Source organism: Quercus suber, unplaced genomic scaffold (assembly GCF_002906115.3).
Source record: "Quercus suber isolate HL8 unplaced genomic scaffold, Cork oak 2.0 scaffold_3B, whole genome shotgun sequence".
Taxonomy (NCBI): Eukaryota; Viridiplantae; Streptophyta; class Magnoliopsida; order Fagales; family Fagaceae; genus Quercus; species Quercus suber.
This window is the reverse complement of record NW_027071805.1, coordinates 746,100-761,839: the sequence shown is the minus strand read 5'-3', so window position 1 is coordinate 761,839 and position 15,740 is coordinate 746,100.

Sequence of the window (15,740 nt, the reverse complement as noted above, 5' to 3'; positions counted from 1 at the left end):
ATTTGTAGAGAGTGGGCGAAAGAGCTAGGCTGGTTATGAAGTAAACAATGGTTGGCTAGGTTAATTGCAGTGATGATAACATGAAATAATGCCTGAACAACTCCATGAATGAATGTCCGAAGAGGTGTTTTATTAAGTGAACAATGATTGCAACATTCAGAGCTATAGTAAAGCTTTTCTTTCTTTCTTTTTTCTCTCCCTCCGTCCCTTATTATCAGGGACCCTTCTTCTTTATATAGCATCCTCTCCTATCATCTCCATCGTCCACATGTTCTTCATCTGCGTATCTACTCAAGTACATGTCACGTCATGTGTCTACTTTAGTTATTTGTGAGTGGCGGTAGCCGAGGTTACACTGTTCAGGGTCTTCTCCACATAAATGCGGCCAGAAAAGCTGTTGCAGTGCATTAAATACGATGGTAGCAGCTTTTCCTTTAGATATTTTTTAGTTCTAATCATCTCCGATCCACCCAGAACTTATCATTATCATTGGGATTGTTAGGAAGATTATTCGGACCTTCCACACGTTTGTTTGATCAAGGCTATTTGTGGCCGAGGAGTAAGACATCTTCGGACCAGTAGTAACCTCTTCGGACAGTACTCCCCCTTTACTTCTCCGTATTTCCGAAGTACTACATTAATTACTCCAGGGGGTGCCTTGTCCTTTGCATCCAACGGTGGGTTATTGATCCAACGGACGGGTTCTCCTCGGGATTTGGCGAAATAACTTCTGCCCCTTCGTTTGACTCGTATAAAATCTCAGAGGTAGACATTTCTTCCTTACTTTGCAACTTTCAGACCATTCCACAAGAACAAGCACACAAACGCTCCGAGCTCTTCCAATCGCCGCATTTCAATCCTTCCAGAGTTTTCAAATCCTTTGCGAGTTCAGAGACCGGGGTTAGTTTAGTTCTCTGTAAGTTTCTATCATCTCAATTCTTCAGTTTTCTCTTCGGCTATCCTTTTTCCCCTTTGAGCGACCGTTCCTCACTGCTGGCATCGTACCTCCACTTTTCCGTTGAGGAGTGATGGGGAAAACTCAAGTATTTGGTAGATAGCCCTGCCCAGTTGGAGAAGTTTAGGGCCACATACCGCATACCTCCAAACGTGGGTGTGAGGTATTGCCCTCCGGAGAAGATACTAACTGATCGAAAACGGGGGAAGTTGTGATTCCTGTCATTGCCTTCCTAGAAGGGGGAATGACAATTCCTATGGGCCCTATCACCACTAGCTACCTTCGAAACCATAGGATTACCCCTTGGCAATGTGCGCCTAATATGTTTAGGATCTTAGGAGCGATTGAGGACCTACATCCAACTGGGTCCAGCCCTGACCTGATGTACTTGAACTACTTCTTTTCCTGCTTCGGTAGGTTTATGCAAGTCCTCAACGAGGATAACTCTCAGCAAATCTTATGCCGAAGAGGTGGCTAGAGTGGCCAAGGAGTCAGCGTGTGAGTTACTATTCCTAGGAATATGCAGTAAGCTGAAAGACTCGAACCCTGACTGCAGATGTTTAACTCGGCTCAAGTATCCCTGCATTCTTTCGTCCTTTGCCTCAAACTCCCCCTGTACTTGACCCACAATCAGCCTTGAGTCCGAGAATACCTTTACTACTTTTCCCCCCATCTTTTGGACCATACTCATCCCCATCAATGGGGCTTCGTATTCCGCCTCATTATTTGTTGCCGAGAAGCCCAGCCTTAATGCTTTTTCAATAATGATTCCCTCGGGGGATATCAGCACTAGCCCTACTCCAGAGCCTCTCTGGTTTGCAGCACCATCCACGTACGCCTCCCAATGGGAAGGGCCTTGTTGAGAAATCATGCCAACCGATTTTTCATTCATGTCTGATGTCAGCTTTACTTCTTCTAGTCGGGGCTCCGTGAACTCGGCTACCAAATCAGCAAGCACCTGGCCCTTGACCGAGGTGCGTGGCATATACTTGATATCAAAAGCCCCTAGGATCGTCCCCCATTTTGCAATTCTTCCAGTGTAGTCTGCACTTCGGAGTATAGCCCTGAGCGGAAGCTGGGTGAGAACGACGACTGTATGGGCTTGGAAATAATGTGGGAGCTTTCATGTACCGAGCACCACTGCTAAAATAGCCTTTTCCAATGGTAAATAACGGACCTCGGCTTCATGCAGCGACTTACTTACACAATAAATAGGTTTCTGCACACCGCCATCTGCTCGAATCAGTACCAAGCTTACAGCATGGGTAGCTACAGTGATATACGCAAACAAGACCTCATCGGGCTCAGGGCTGGACATGATTGATGGTCGAGCTAGATAATCTTTCAACTGTTGGAAGGCCACGGCACACTCTTCTGTCCACTCGAACCCTTTCCACCTGTTAATCAGGGAAAAGAAGGGCCGACACCTATCCGCTGATCGAGAGATAAATCGATTTAGGGCTGCCGTCATCCCTGTCAGTTTCTGAACCTCCTTGGGATTTTGAGGAGCTTGCAACTCATTGATGGCTCTTATCTGATCAGGGTTGACCTCAATTCCCCTATGAGTCACCATATATCCCAGAAACTTGCCGACCCCACACCAAACGAGCACTTAGCAGCGTTCAAGCGTAGCTTGTACTTCCTGAGAACTTCAAAGGTGCTTTCTAGGTCCTTCACGTGCTCGGCCACGACTTTTCTCTTCACCACCATGTCATTTATATAAATTTCTTCCCAGCTGTGGTTCAAACATCCTCGTCATCATCCTTTGGTAAGTAGAACCCACATTTTTTAAACCGAACGGCATCACCTTATAGTGGTAGTTACCCGTGGGAGTCACAAAAGCAGTCTTCTCCTAGTCTTCCAGGGCTAAGGGTATCTGATGATAGCCTTGGAACGCGTCCAAGAAGCTCATTCGGGGGTGTCCGACGATGGCATCTACTAGCCGATCGATTTTAGGCATGGGGAATGGATCCTTAGGGCATGCCTTATTTAAGTCGATGAAGTCCACACATACTCGCCATTTCCCGCTCTTCTTCCTTACCACCACAGTATTTGCCAACCACTCTAGGTAGAAAACCTCTTTAATAGCCCCAGCTTGTTTGAGCTTTGCTACTTCTTCTCTGACTGCTTTAGCGTGTTCCTTAGATGGACGCCGATGAGGCTGCTTCTTAGGGGTGATCATGGGGTTTACTTTCAAATGGTCGCATATAAATTTTGGATCCACCCCAGGGGCTTCATAAGCGTTCCAAGCGAATACGTCGAGGTTTTCCTTAAGAAGTTGCACTAACTCCTCTTTTTCCTGCAACGGCAATTGGGATCCGACTTGAAAGAATTTTTCGGGATTATCCCCAATGATGACTTTTGTCAAATCTTCGCACCCTACGCCATTGTCCGGATCTTCAGTGGGCGATGACTGGTGCTTTGGTTGCTATAAGCCCCTGGTTGACGACTCGGCTCCTGGCTCATGTTGAATGGCAGCCACTAAGCATTGTCTAACTACAGATTGATCCCCTCAGATTTCGCAAACCTGGCCTTCAGATGGTATTTGATTTTCTGATGTAAGGTGGAAGAAACCGCCCTTAGCGCATGCAGCCAAGGTCTGGCTACAATTGCCGTATAGGGTGAAAAAACGTCCACAACTATGAAATCCACCTCTACCACCTCTGAGCCAGTCTGCACAGGTAGTCGTATTTGGCCCTTCGGGGTAACAACTTTTCCTTCGAAACTAATCAGCGAAGAACTATATGGTGTTAAGTCACTAAGTTTGAGGTTCAGCCCCCTGTAGAGATCAGGGTACATTATTTTTGCAGCGCTACCTTAGTCAACCATCACCCGTTTCACATCATACCCCCCAATTCTGAGGGTGATGACCAACACATCATCATGAGGCTGGACAGTGCCCACCTTGTCCGCGTCCGAGAAACCTAAAACTAGTTAATCATCCAGTTTGCACCTCTTCGGACCCTGGCCAGATTCCCCCGCAGGCAACCGATCCACCGACATGACCTTGGATGGCCAGGATTCTGTTCTCCCTGGGGCTGTAAAGATAACATTGATAGTTCCCAGAGGGGGTTTTAGAGGATCATCCCTCCGGGACTCCGCACTCATCGGACCTTCTCGGCCACTGGTGTGATGTAGGAGATGTCGCAGTTTCCCTTCGCCGACTAGTTATTCCAAATGAACCCACAAGTTCCTGCAGTCCTCAGTCATGTGCCCATGATCCTGGTGGTATTGGCAGTAGAGATTGCGATTACGTCTGTCAGGATTCCCTGCCATCTTGTTCGGCCACTTGAAGAACGGCTCGTTCTTGACTTTTTCTAAAACTTGATGGACTGGGTCTCTGAATACAGTGTTGACAGTCTGGGAATTGGTTGCTCCTGACTACGTAGGAAAATCTCTCCTCGGTTTGCTGTTGGTGTATCGATCCGACCTAAAATCCTTCCTCTCTTGGGGGATAACCTTCTCCTTGCATTTTCCTTGTTGTTGGTCTTCTTCAACTCTCTTATACTTCTCAATGCAGTCCATTAGCTGACGCATGCTAGTAACGGGTTTACCAGACAAGGATGTCCTTCAACCATGATCAGTAGGGAGGCCGAGCTTAAACGTTTCTAGGGCCATTGCATTAAAATTGCCCTCCATGTCATTAAACATCTCCCAATATCTGTCCGAATACACCTTCAGTGTCTCTCCATCCTGCATGCTCAAAGACAGTAGGGAAGACAAAGGTCGGGCCACTCTTCGGCAGGTGACAAATCGTGAACCAAAAACTTGGGTGAGCTCTTTGAAAGAGCTGATGGAATTTGGGTTCAGCCCATCGAACCACCTCATGGCAACTGACCCAAGACTGGAAGGGAAGACCTTACACATCAGCGCTTCGTCCCTGGAGTAGACAGCCATCCTCTGGTTAAAATGACTCATATGTTCCACGGGGTCTATTTTACCGTTGTAAATGGTGAACGTTGGTTGATTAAAATGCCGAGGAAGTCTCGCCTCTTCAATCCTGCGCGTGAAGGGTGACCTAGATATCTGGTTTAGAGCCCTGCTCATGGCGTCGTTTCCCACGTCTCCATGTGATGGACTTCTGCGTTGCCCCTTGCAATGAGATTCTTTTTCATAGGTATAGGACTCGCTGGCTGGTGTCCTGGATTTATGTTGATAAGTGACGTCCGGCTCGTCATCAGGGTCCTCATCAGAGTACGAGGGAGCCCGTTTCCTCTTTGCATGGCGTAACTCCCTTTTTAGCTTTTCAATCTCCCGTTGCAAATCTCGGTTCTTCTCTGCATGGGACATGTGACTCCTCCCATGTGATTGGTTTTGACCAGGGGGCACGGTGTGCACGCTACCTTCGCGGTCCTATCTTCGCTCCAGGTTAAGAAGGGTCAACGTGCTGAGATGCCCTAGACTCCGCTTCTTGTTGACCGTGTCCAGCCATCACCTACTGTTGTCTTCACCCCTGCACAAGCTCTTTCCACAGACGGCGCCAATTGTAGGGTCTGTTTGGGTAGCCCAAGCTCAAAAGATATGGGTTGAAGGCCCAGCGAACCCAGGACAATAAATTTGTAGAGAGTGGGCGAAAGAGTTAGGCTGGTTATGAAGTAAACAATGGTTAGCTAGGTTAATTGCAGTGATGATAACATGAAATAATGTCTGAACAACTCCATGAATGAATGTCCGAAGAGATGTTTTATTAAGTGAACAATGATTGCAACATTCAGAGTTACAGTAAAGCTTTTCTTTCTTTCTTTTTTCTCTCCCCTCCGTCCCTTATTATCAGGGACTCTTCTTCTTTATATAGCATCCTCTCCTATCATCTCCATCGTCCACCTGTTCTTCATCTGCGTATCTATTCAAGTGCATGTCACGTCATGTGTCTACTTTAGTTCTTTGTGAGTGGCGGTAGCCGAGGTCACTCTATTCAGGGGTCTTCTCCACATAAATGCGGCTAGAAAAGCTGTTACAGTGAATTAAATACGGTGGTAGCAGCTTTTCCTTTAGATATTTTTTAGTTCTGATCATCTCCGGATCCACCCAGAACTTATTATTATCATTGAGATTGTTAGGAAGATTATTCGGACCTTCCACATGTTTGTTTGATTAAGGCTATTTGTGGCCGAGGAGTAAGACGTCTTCGGACCAGTAGTGACCTCTTCGGATGGTACTCCCCCTTTGCTTCTGGGCTTCCTGCTTCAGATGGGCTGCCCCAACCACCTATTGCTCCTCGAAAATATAATAGTCCTTAACAGGCTGTCCCGGGCCCATTAAGTAACTCTGGGTTTTTTCCCCCCACAGGTATGATAGTCATGATTTTACTATATAGGGAAAAGCCAAGTTAATCAAATAATTTTTGAACAAACTTGAGTTTGTTGAAAAGAAAATGAACTCAATTTGAATATGTAATCTAGTTTGGTGATGAGTAAGAGTTGATTATATGTTCTAACTTTGAAATAAAAAAATTGAATAATCCTGACATATGATAGCATTGGTCGTCGCATGTTTTGTTGCAGCCAGGCAAGGATCTTGAAAAATCTAGAGAAAGATATGCTTATGGACTATTGTCCACTTGATCCAAAATACATAGAATTGACCCTCAATATATATATATTTTTTGGGTAGAAAACAGAATATCATTAAAGCTAAACAGCAAAAACAGGTTTAGTACACTGCCTGTTACTATACAATCCACGGCTATCAGCCTCTAACACAGAAATAAGATCCATAGGCGGACTAGTAAAGAACTCAAACTCAAAATATACTTTCAAACTGAAATTGGCAAGCCAATCTGCACTTCTGTTAGCTTCCCTGTAGACGTGTCTAATGCTCACCTGGGGAATCTGATTAACCAAATGCCTACTGTCATCCATAATTGAGGACACAATAGTGTTGGAATTAGTTTGGTGGTTGAAGGCATCAACAATGGCTCTTGCATCTAGTTCAACAGCAACAACTTGAGCATTCCTTTGACGATATAACAGGAGGCCATCTCTCAAAGCCCATAGCTCGATAGTGAAGCTGCTTGCTACTCCAATCTTCCTAGCAAAACCTCCAATCCAACTACCATTATCTCGCAGAAGACCTCCAGCACTAGCCAAACCCGGATTCTCCATGGATGTGCCATTTGTGTTTAATTTCGACCAGCCACTACAAGGTTTCTCCCATCGCATCTACTTCACAATTTTACGTTTTGTCCCCAACGGCTTACCAACACAGTGGAAGTATTCTAGAGCTCGATGGTTGATGTCCAAGGCAAGGCTTGATTTTAATTCCTTGTTCTCAAATACCAACTGATTCCTTCCTTTCCAGATTGTCCATATAGCAAACATAAAGATCTGGTTCCAAGGAACTTGTCCTGAATTTTGGATCCCTTTATCTCTACAATTAGACATAATCCAATCCTGGAGGATAGCCGAGTAGAAGACTGTGTCCTGGTAGCTGATGCCCAGTTAGTGCCATATTCTTTTAAGCACATGGCAGTCCCGAAGGGCGTGTAGGATGGACTCAGGGCTATTGTGACAATGAGGGCAAATGTTATCAACTTGCATCCCCCTAGCTTGAAGACAATCTCTTACCCCCACTACTCTTGTGCATGCATTTCCAAATGAAAGTTTGAATCCTCGGCAAAGTATCTAACTTCCAAATCCACTTCCCTTGGAAAGCCGGATCAGGGAGGGGCTCACTAGGAAGGAGATAAGCACTTCTAAGATCAAATGAACCCTTGGGAGAAGGATTCCAGGCTATTTTATCCTCATTCCTTACTACACACGGGAAAGGGGTAGCTTGGATCTTTCTTCTAACATCCTCAGGGACCTCCATCTGTAGCAAGTTCCAATTCCACCCATCCAAACTAGCTACATCCTTAATTTTAAGCATATTTGATTTGGTGGTAAGTAGGCCTTGGATGATACTTCTTAAAATTCCTACTTTGGACCAACTGTCATGCCAGAACTAAGATTACTTTCATCCCCCGAAACCCAAGTGATTCCTTTCTTAAAAATAGCTTCCCCTTTCTTCATGCTTCTCCAAGTGTGAGAACAAGGTAAACTTACTTCATTCCTGGAGTTTAAACGCTGATTTGTGTAGTACTTCAATCTCACAACTTTTGCCCATTGAGAATCTCTCTTCGTGTGAAATCTTTAGTTTAATTTAGCAAGTAAAGCCGTATTTCTGCCCTTGGCAGCTTGGATGCTCAGCCCACCTACATCCTTAGGGGTAGTGACCTTCTTTCAACCCAACCAATGCATGCTTTCCTTGTTAGATGTTGTGAAATTTTAAAGTACTCACAAGTGTATGAACCATACCGAAGTATAGTTTGACAAGAACGATGTCGAACCCACAGGGACTTGAATGAACGTAGGAAAATTAAATCAAATCTTAACCAAATTAATCCTAATCTAGTTTAATAAAAATTGGTTGTTTTGAAATTAAATAAACTAAGCAAATAATAAAATTAAGCAAATAATTAAACTAAGCAAAAGATATAAAGCAATAAAGAGATGTAAACAATCTAGAGAAAGGAATTAAGGTTGTGAAATCTCCAGTTTAATTTAGCAAGTAAAGCCGTATTTCTGCCCTTGGCAGCTTGGATGCTCAGCCCACCTACATCCTTATGGGTAATGACCTTCTTTCAACCCAACCAATGCATGCTTTCCTTGTTAGATGTTGTGAAATTTTAAAGTACTCGCAGGTGTATGAACCGTACCGAAGTATAGTTTGACAAGAACGAGGTCGAACCCATAGGGACTTGAATGAGCGTAGGAAAATTAAATCAAATCTTAACCAAATTAATCATAATCTAGTTTAATAAAAATTGGTTGTTTTGAAACTAAATAAACTAAGCAAATAATTAAACTAAGCAAAAGATATAAAGCAATAAAGAGATGTAAACAATCTAGAGAAATGAATTAAGGTTTTGGAATCCGCCTTGTAAGTCATATCAACATATATTTATGATCATTAATTTTTCCCAACCACTGCATGATAATCTAGAAATCAATCTTGCTATCATGGAAAATATCATCATTAAAATTTATGTTTAAAAATCTAAAGCATGTTCTTCTTTACTTCTTAAGTATAAAATCAAATCATCAATTGTATCTGTAGCCAAACAAATCACAAGATATATCTAATTCTAAAAATAAAATCATAACTTGTATCCATTAACAGACAAATCACAAACGATATCCAATTTTATAATCAAGAATTAAAAACCAAGCATTTAATTAATTAAGACAAATCCTAAATCATGAGAAAAACATGGTTGAACTCATATCTAAAATCCCATCTTAGTCAATTGATATGAAGCAAGAATAATTTAAATCATTAAAGAACAACTATTGTGGGAAAAATTAAATCACATAAATATTACTAGTAATCCTTAACAAGGTTTCATCCTCAACCCTAATTATAAATTTAGCTACTCATGGTAATTGAAAGAAAACACAAAAATAAAATACTAAACATTAAACTAGACAAATAAAATAGAGAAAGAAATAGTCACAATGTTATCATGGAGAAAAACTACGGATTCTCCACATGTGGCACTGCCTCTTGCTCCAATTTTCTGTTTTGCATCTCAGCCCTAGCACTAGCCTCAGCCTCCCTGAATTTTGCCCTAAAAAGTCTATAAATAGGTCAAGAAATTCTATTACAAGTTGAATTCCCGTTTGGAGAAAATCCCAGATTTTTAGGCTTCATTTAACCAACTATTTTGGCCCATATAACGTCAAAGTTCGGGCTCCTGGTAAACTACAAAGTTGTAACCCTTTAAGTTAACTTTCCAGCCCAAACTTGAATCATCTAGATTGGACATCTGAGCCGAAAGTTATGCTAAAAATACTAACTGATGTGTAGGCTGGAATCCTAATCCGAATTGGACTTGGATTTAGTGCAAATTTCCTTTGATTCCTTACTCTAATTGGACTTAAATTTAATTGGATTGATCTTCTCTTGAATTCATGCTTGGCTGGATGTAAGTTGGCTTGATTCAATTGGCCTAGCCCCATTTTGCATGTAAAGCCCTTGTTACTTGTAACATAAAGATATTACATAATCAGTTACAAAATAACATAAAAGTAAAGCTAAATATGTAGATATGTGAGTATTTTATTGTATATATTTCATGCACATCATTAGATGAAGAATTCCATAAGAAATTCCGATTAACTTGATCTATGCCATCTAAAATCTTCCCTGGGAGCTAGCTGCATTGCATTACGTAAGTTGTGATGGCTGAAGTGGATGCTTGAACTAAAATTGACCTCCCAACCAAGGAAATGAGGTTTGCTTTCCAACCTGCAAGTTTCTTTTTAACCTTGTCCAACACAAAGTTAAAATCCTGATTTGAAGCACCACGATGTTTAATGGCGAAGTCAAGGTATTTTCCCAAATTAGGTGTAGACTGAAAACCAAGAATGTCACTCAATGCTTCTCTGTCACTTTGGTCCACATTTGGAGAAAAGAAAACCCTAGATTTTGCTTCACTTATGGTTTGCCCTGACTGGCTACAAAAATCATCCAACACTTCTCTAATAACTAGGCAATTTTCCATGTTTGCCTTGGCAAAAAAGATTAGATCATCTGCAAAGAACAGATGTGAGAAGGCCAGCCCTCTCCGGGAAGCTTTAATAGGAATCCAAGACTTATCTTCACACCTTTCCTGTATTAATTGCTCCAAATAGTCCATGCACATTATAAAAATGTACGGAGACAGTGGGTCACCTTGCCTTTTCCCTCTAGTGGGCAGAAAAGGTTCCAGAGCCCCTCCATTAAAGAGTAATGAGGCAGATACCAAAGAAATGCAGCTCATAATAAGATCAATTAAATTCCTCGGGAGATTAAATCGGATCAACATATCCCTAATAAAGCTCCACTCTAGTTTATCATAGGCTTTTTCTAAATCAATCTTCAAAGCCATGTAGCCTCCTCTACCCTTGGTTTTACCCATAGTGTGAATCAATTTTTGAACAATAATTGTATTATCCACTGCTCTTCTTCCTGGCACAAAAGCCGCTTGGCAAGGGCCTATTAATTTATCCAAATACGGTCTCAACCTTCCTACTATAATTTTAGTGATGATTTTGTACACCGAGTTGCATAACCTAATAGGTTTGTAACTACTAATGGACTCTGGGCTTTGAATCTTGGAAATAAGGACAATATTGGTGTTGTTTAGATAATCTGGAATTTTCCTACATAGGAACACATTCCTAATTTCTTCTTTAACTAAATCCCCCAATATGAGCCAGAATATCTAAAAAAAGTCAGCATGTAGTCCATTAGGTCTTGGGGCTTTAAAAGCCTTAAGAGACCACAAGGCAGAGACAATTTCTTCATTTGACATCAGTTGACCCTCAATATATAGTGTTGACCACTAGGATTCTTATTAGTTATGAGATTCATTGAAATTTGTTATTAAGCACAGTGTATTTCTTTTTTCTTTTTTAAATCAAACATTAATCAATACATGCTTTTGGATGGACTCATAATTTTCATTGTTTAGTTCTTAGATTAATTATATTGCGTGCTGCAAGTATTGTTGCAGCCACAAGCAAGGATCTTGAAAAGTCTAGAGAAAGATATTGTCATACTGAAATCATTACAGAGATAATAGTAGATATATTCTCGTAGTTTATTGGACTTTGTGAATAATTTGTACTTGTAACTTGTAAGTGCTCTTCTGTGACTTTGTAATTTACTTTAATCATGCATGTTTATTGAAATTTGAGTCAAGTTCTTAGTTGCCAGTCTCATTTGATCTGAAATATGTTTATTTCAAATCTATTGGTTGTTAGTGTAATAATAGGCTTTAATATGACCAAGATCCAATGGAATTCAATAAACTTAGAATTCAAGGGCTTGGCTTAAATTAAAAAAAAAAAAAAAAACCCTAATTAGAATTCAATCTTGGTACTTGATAATTTAGAATTTCTTTACTTGCTTTATTTTTCATTGTTATTTGCATTTCTTCTATATGTCCTCTTAATTAAGTTGAACCCCATCCCTAATCTACGAAGTCAAATTATCCATTGCACCACCACTTTGAAACTTGAAATAAGGCATCAAACCACCTATAATTAAAACATTCATTGATCACTCTTAGAAAAATTGTTTCTCTCGAAACAAAGATTCATATTTGAGAAGAGAAATCCATTGAAATTTCGTATTAAGCCATTTTTTAAATTAAAATATATGTTTAGATCTAATTCATATATAAATGAAATGGTTGTTTTAGTTTACTAGTCTGGGTAAAATTTTATTGACATCTAAAAGAGGGGGGAAAAAAAAGCCTCTTCCAAGAGTATCACTGTTTTTTTTTTTTTTTTTGGTAAACCATGAACTAATATTAGATTAAAGAGAAACTAGTCTGTTACAAACAACATTTGCTCTATCATGAGCTAAAATCCCATCCACCACAGGCGGAGGAGTCCAAAAGACAACAAAAGAGTGAAGGGAAGTAGCTCCCATTTTTGCCAATGCATCTGCGCATTGGTTGGCCTCGCGATAGGCATGGACCACCTGAGTATTAGTGAACGCCTTCAATAGGTTCCTGCAATCAATTAGAAGGGGCTCCATTAGCAAGTTGCAAGTGTTGTTTTTTAAAAGGAGAACCACACTTAAAGCATCAAGCTCAACTATGAGACTAGTAAGGTTCAACTCCTTAGCCAGCAGCAGCCCATCCCTTAATGCCCATAGCTCAGCCTTGCAGCTGTTGGTTTGTCCTAGAGGTCTAGCAAAACCAGCTAACCATTCACCTTCTTTGCCCCTGATCACGCCTCCACCTCCAGCCCTCACTGGGTTCCCCAAAACTGATCCATCAGTATTAAGTTTAGCCCAACCCTCAGGTGGCTTCGACCAACCAACCGGTATCACAGCTCTATTCCTTCTCACTTTAGCATTAAAACTCATGGCATAGTACGTATTCAGCACTCTCCTTAATACATTTTTGAACCATAAGGGCTCCACCTTACCTGATTTGAAGACATAATTGTTCCGATGTAGCCACAGATGCCAAACCCCCAATGGAAACAAAATTTTCCATGGAATTCCCATAAATAAGGAGCAGGTCTCACTTCTACAGTTGGATTCAATCCATTTTCCCATATGTAAGTTAAATGTGTGCTTCATACTGTAGGGCACTTTCAGCTTCTGCCAGAATTCTTTCGCCACTTCGCAACCCCTCACAAGGTGCTCCACCGATTCCATCTCCTTATTACACAGACTGCAGATGGGGTCGAGGTTTAAACCCCTTGAACCCAAAACTTCACCAGTGGGAATGCTATTGTGGAGGCACAACCATAAAAAGAAATGGACCTTTGGCGGTGCTTCCACCTTCCAAACCCAATCAATTGGATCGGTTACTCGGTTCATGGGATTTAATCCCCTTGCCAGTAGATAGGCTGACTTAAGAGAGAAAAATCCATTCTTAGAATAAGCCCACTGAAGCACGTCCTCTGCATTATGATCTATAGATAAAGGAGTAGCTTTAATACTATTTAGTATCTGGTCAGGAAGCTCAAAAGATATGTTAGAAGCCCTCCCATCAGTCTCATTATCAATATATTGTCTTACCGTTAAATTCTCCTCTCCCCGCTGAAGGGGTCCGTGGATGAGACTACGCAAATTACCTTCAGCCAGCCAGAAATCCATCCAAAAATTGATAGTTTCACCGCTTCTTACAGCCCATTTGAGCCCTTTAACGTATATTGGGCCGCCTTTTTTGCAAGCTTTCCATATACTAGAACAAGGTAGTTTCCTCCCTTCCTCAGTCATTCTAATTGGTGTAAGGTACTTCGCAGACAACATCTCAGCCCATGGTGAACCCATATCACAAGCCAACCTCCAGCAAAGTTTAGCAAGAATTGCTAAATTCCTATCCTTCATTGAATGCAGCCCCAGACCTCCAAGGTCTTTAGGAAGTGTAACAGTGCTCCACTTGACCATATGCATTCTCCTCCCTTCCTCCGTTGAACCCCAAAGGAAATCTCTTATAGATTTATCCACCGCTTCACACACTTGACTAGGAAGTGCTTGACATTGCATGAAATATTCAGCTATGGGGGCTGCTGCGGACTTAATTAGCACAAGTTTTCCAGCTCTAGACAGCAGTTTGGATCTCCATCCAGCAAGCTTATTTTGTACCCTTTCCACTATAAAGTTGTAGGCACCTCTTGATCTTCCCTGAGTTAGTAAAGGGAAACCAAGGTATCTTGCTGGCCAAAAAGTTAACCTGGAGAAGTCTAAGATTCTTTTTTCTCCCAACGTAATTCAGTGTTTATTATGTCAGATATATCTTCAAGACTTTTGGAAAGATGGAAAAAAAATAATATTACAACTGATAAGTAACAGAGTGCAACAGCATATGATTTGTGGGGATAGGCAGTACAGTGAAATAGCTGCAACAACAGTTGTTAGCAAATTCAAGGTGGATTTTAAACAAGAACTTCCAATGCTACTCCGGCTTGTAAAATGACAATTATAACTGTTTAATATACATGGGTAGGTAACGTAGGTTCACCATGATCATATAAAACATTTTACTTATTTTCTTCAGTTTAAATGTGTTTTGGAGCTTAAATATTGTGCTGTCAAAGGATGTGATTGAGTATCATTTAAATATATATATATATATATATATATAGAAAACATCTATAGCTATTATATCAGATTCCGGGCTTAGAAAATCTAAATATAGGTTGAAAAAAATTTTACTTTCAAAAAATATTACTAACTTATCTCCTGAAAAGCACAGACATGAGTATGGGGTACACGACAATTTCTAAAAGAATATGACATGGGTAAGGCAGGACACATGCCTAATAAATAATTATTAAATATTTTTTTATTTATATTTTCTATATATTATTAAATATTTATTTTTCATATAATATAAAATAAAATATATATCAAATTAAGAGTAATAATGGATAATAAAGCAAATCGATAACTATTTAAGAGTAATATTATAGAATACAAACCAAGAATACAGATATTTATTAATTTTCAAATGCACTATTGCTATTCAGAGCATGAATGTTCTCTTAGTTTTGTAATAGAGTATTTAATTCCTCTTGTTTTTGTATTCCAACCATGTTCTAAATTTAGTTTTTTATTTTATTTCAAAAGGACATGACTAGAAGCAGTGGCGAAGCCAGAAATTTATCTTTAGGGGCCATACATAAAATTAGACAACTAATTTTGTGTGTGTATTTTATCTAGAATAGTAATGTATGATATAATTTAATAACCAATATACATTTCAAGAATGTGTCAATGGTCCTAAACTTACCTATGAACCTAGATTTATCAAAATAAATTACCACCCATTAAATAAAATGATTGAGATTTAAAAAAAATATACTAAAAAAATACTAATAATTTAAAGACTGCTAAATAAAAGACAAACAATCATTCAAATTTCAACCTGTAGGGTTAGGATTTGTGGCTCAAGCCCAAAATAATGAATTTGTAGAGAATGGGTGAAAGAGCTAGACTGATTATGGAATCGACAACAATTAATCACAACCCTCAAGCATAAACCAACATGAATTTACACGTAAAGAATTGGTGTCCGAAGAGGCATATTATTGATTACGTGGTGAATACAGATCTTAGGGTTACAATAAAACTTTTTTGTTTTCTTCCCCTTTTCCCTTTCTCAGGAGCTTCTTTCCTTTATATAACCTCCTTCCCCATCATCCCCATCGTCCACTTGTTCCTCATCTGTGACTCTACTTGAGTATATGTCATGTCAAGTATTTCCTCTGGATCTCTGTGAGTGGCGGTAGGTGAG